Consider the following 4,727-nt stretch of genomic DNA (forward strand, 5'->3'; position numbering starts at 1 on the left):
TAGAGAAGTTTAGGCCCCTTAAAAACTATTAAACAGTCTTAAATGCTATTTTGCAAGGTATTACATTTTATATAAATTTTGATTATGCAATGCATGGCTGTATTCTAAAGTTTGCCTGAATTAAATCTGCAAATATCAGGATGCTGTGTAGTTCTGCTAGATTTGACATCATGCTGCTTTGTTTACTGCACTAACCAAGGCTTGTTTTATAGGCACCAAGCATACTGTAATTTAAAAACTCAACAGTGTTTCTGGTTGAAACCTAAAATGGTTATAAGGTCTTAAAATGTATTGAAAGAGTCTTAAAAAAAGGTATTGAATTTCACTCTCTAATGCCTGTATATACTCTGGTGTATGGATGTCTTCCAGTGCTGGGTTGCAGCTGGAAGGGCATCTGGTGTGAAAAACATATGCTGGATAAGTTTGCGGTTCATTCCACTGTGGCGACCCCTGGTTAATAAAGGGACTAAGCCGAAGGAAAATTAATGTATGAATCACGACAATATTTCACTCAATTTTTGTATTAAATAAATGAGTCTAGTATGCATATGCTGACATAAGGCCAAACTCTATTTAGCGTCTCCCTCATATAGAGACTGAGAATGATGTTTCATAAGATGCTCATTAGAGCAGTTCTGGTCTCATTATCTGAGCCTCTTCAGTTTCCTCCTCTTCTTTTCTGCTCACCTCTCCTCAATGCCCAGTGCTCTCTCTCGCTCTCATTTTAACTCACTCCTCATCCTACATCTGTTTCTTTTCCGTCATCCCTCTCCTCCTCCGCTCTGTGCTTTACCTCTTCCTCTCATTCCTGTCCTCCTCTTCCCACTCCACTCTTCTGAAGTATGGATGTCAACACCCCTGTGTTTTAAAGACATCCAAGGTAGTTTCATACTGTATACAGAGAGCACATCTACACTGATGCATCTTGCTTTTTAGGTCAGTTTCTATCATGTTGCCTATACTCTAAATTCAAAGTTTTGTTCTAAGAAGTGGTAAGATCAGGCCCGGATTAAGAACTCAGGGGCCCCTGGGCACATTATCTTGTAAGGCCCCCACCTGGCCGCACCCCTATAGTTAAATTTAAAAAATAAGAATAATTTAATAATTTTTAAATAAAATGAATCTATAATTTGTTGCCCACATATTTAAATAAATGATATATAGTACATATGCATTTATAGTCTACAAAGATTTAAATTATTTTTCAAAGCATTAAAAAAATACTAATAAAACTATAAAACTATATATATATATATATATATATATATATATATATATATATATATATGTATATATATATATATATATATATATATTTTTTTTTTTTTTTTTTTTTTAAGGGTATCTTAATGTATTGCTTTTACAAACTTATAAAGCATATTATCGCCATGGCATATAACGCACAATGCTTCTCCAATCCAGTTCTATGAATCTGAGTTCTATAAATCTGAGTCTTTCATAATACAAACACTGATTTACTGTCTCTCTCCTCCTCTCCCTGTATTTTCTCTACTCTTCTCGTGATGAAGACTTGATTATAAACCTAAAAGTATCCGAAATCACACACACTATACCTCTTCTCTCCCGTCTCTCTCCTCTTCTGGGCCTTTCTCTCTCTATCTCCCTCTCTCTCTCCTCTTCTGTCTGTCTCTCACACGATGAATCCAGTCCGCGCTGCGCTGCCGTTAGCCTCCTCCGCCTGGTTAATGCTAGCTTCTCATTTAAAGTTACCATAACGTCTTGTTCTGTACCCTCATTCTCCTGATCACGGGTCTGTTTAAAGATGATGTTTATGGAAAATGCCTCAATAAAGATGCCTCCTCTCCTCTTTCTGTCGCGTTTGCTAAATCCACTTGTCCACTCATTTTTGATCTATGACAGATAAAACGTTACACTAAAGTCTGCTCAGTTTAGTGCGGGTTATTACAAAACTGACGTTTCCGCACTTGACCAATTACAGCATTCTGTTTAGTTAAAGAAAAAAAAGGCAATTTAAATATAATATTAATATTAATATGTGATCGCGATTTTTAGCTCAGAGGAAGTGTCTGAGCAATATAGTTTTTGAAGAGAGGGAGGCGCGGCTGGCGCCTATAATAAGGCTAAACATTTTAAATACCCACGAGACACTTGTGACTTTATATCACATTTGCATTATTTTTTAAAAATATTTCTTTCCTGTTAAAAATAAATATATTTCCAATCTGATATGTAATGGGGAGAAAAAAAGTAGCACGAGTTCAGCTGATGGTGGATTCGAACCGATGATTTGATTAATCGCGTCAAAAGATGATGCCACGTGCCTTACAAGGTGCGCCACTGCTGCTGTATTGTTTAACGGCTCTTTACTCATGTTGTCTCTATCAATCAGGCATCGATGGGCGTAAACTCTGAATAGCTTAGTCCAACTAGATGCGCTATTTGCAATTAGCCTAAAAAGACACACCAAAATTGTCTTTTTTTTTCTCCCCCCTTGCAGGGGCCCCTAGTGCGCACGGGCCCCTGGGCCTGTGCCCATAAGGCCCATTGGTTAATCCGGCCCTGGGTAAGATTTTACCGGGTTAAGTGAGAATTGTGGGTTGTACTCTTTCTAGGCGTATGAGTGTATGCATCTGTTGCAGTTTGCTGGTAGTTTCACAGATATATCTAGAGTTGTAACACTTCATTTACAGTAAAGGAAACCAATGTCACACATAAGGGTAAAAAACGGAAGGGGGCTTTCAAGCATTAAGACATATCAGATTGCCTACTTTATTATCATTTGTTTACAAAAATGCTAAAATATGTTGTGTAACAATAGGTTTTATGGCAAATATAAGATATTCATAACAATAATCATTTGTTGATATAATACACTGACTGAAAATGGAATGTATTTTCACTCGTATTTTGACATTTTATTTACACTATGTTTAATGGCAACAATAAAACGTACTTGAATATAATGTGTTTTCGATATAAAAAATATCTTTTGTAAATTAATTTCATACTGACAGCAAACATTTTTGATCTAATAACAAATATATATGATATATTAGTAGTAGGCCTAGACTGAGTTACTGATATATAAATACTGACCCATTTATTATTGTCATTATTATTATTATTATTATTATTATTTACTTATTTATTTTTTTATTATACAACAGCTCTATCTGGTTCTCAAATCTGATTGGCTGATAGCCGTGAAATATTTAAGTTAAATCAACACTCAAACAGCCTCTTCACCCTTGTGTATTACTCCCCCCACACGAGTGGCAAGCAGAGGGCTACAGTTTGACAAATATTGCTGCTGTTGGACAACATAATGTACTTTTGAGGCTTTTTTAGGCGAGAATGTAGTTGTTTAGATTGCAAGTTTATTTATAAGGACAGTGCCTATTTTAAATATTATAATTTCAGAGATTCAGTGCATTGGCAGCCATCAGCTTGTCATACTGAGCAGAGCAAAGACAGTTGATGTTCTGCCACAAGATGGGGACAGAGACTGCTAAGTCCTTAGAGGAGAAAACTGCTTTTTTTCAGCGTACGTTTCAAACCACGACTAAACAAATCATTGAAGAACAGGTAAGTGACATTCCAAGTCGATCTCTCTTTTGTATTTTGTAGTGCTGTATTTATACCATAGTACTCTGGTAGTGTTTGCTTTGGCTTTTTAAAAATTTTTTTTAGAATTAATTATAGTGATCTCCTAATTACATCAGAGAAATACTGGGAAATCTCTGTAGACTGATGAGATTTCATGATGTTCAGCCTTATAATCTTAAAACGGAGCAAAATCACCTGTTTTGTCATCACTTTAGACATTACGCTAGAGAATCAATCAAATACTAACTCTAAAGTGACGTTTGTGAAGTAACAACAGTTTCTGCTGTTCTTACGTCAGCTGCAAATGTGAATGAACGGCAGAAAGTAGTCCCTCTTAAAAAAGGTTTTTGAGACTCTCTGTGTTTGATTTTCTTTTTATATACGCGATTATGATGTCAAACTGTTATATCACACTCATAGCAGTGTGATTATGGCTGTATATTGTCACTGGGGGGACACTAAGGCACTCAGCCTGCTACCTCAAGCCAACGCATACCTCCCACCAGAGCCGATATGCAGCCACATCGCACTGCTACTGCACTCATTGAATTCCATATTCTACTGTAGAATAATATACAGTATATCTTCTTTTGTTAACTTTTTCAGTGAATCTTCTTTTAATATATCTTCTTTTGTTATCAAGACAAGAAAGCAACTTGTAAAGGTTTAAACTGGTTGAACTATCCCTTACAGAATGTTTTTTTTTGTGTGTGTTCAACATGAGGACAGTTTTCCCTTTATTCATCATTCTGACAACACTTTCAAATAATTATCATGTTTAGCCATTTTATTTTTTCAGTAAAACACTTAGGCTAATATCTAATGTAAGTTTACCTTTCAAGTAGGATAAATGTGCCTCGATGTAAGAATCTATAGTGTTATGTGTGCTGGAAAACACTAAGTAAGAAAATCATGTTTTGCAGTGTAGCTGTAGCAGACAGTGTGCCTTTACGCCTGAATGGTTTTATCTTCAACAAGTCTGTTACGCTTCAGTCAGCAAAACTTGCTCTGTAAATGGTGTGTAACCGTGTTTCCCTCACCAGTGTGTGCGTGTGTGTGTGGCCACAACAAGTTGTCATTCTGCTCTTCACAGCAGCGCATCTTCCTCCTACCGCTTCCGTCAGTTACAGCGCGTCACC

The sequence above is a fragment of the Danio rerio genome, chromosome 6, assembly GCF_049306965.1.
Source record: "Danio rerio strain Tuebingen ecotype United States chromosome 6, GRCz12tu, whole genome shotgun sequence".
NCBI classification, from domain to species: domain Eukaryota; kingdom Metazoa; phylum Chordata; class Actinopteri; order Cypriniformes; family Danionidae; genus Danio; species Danio rerio.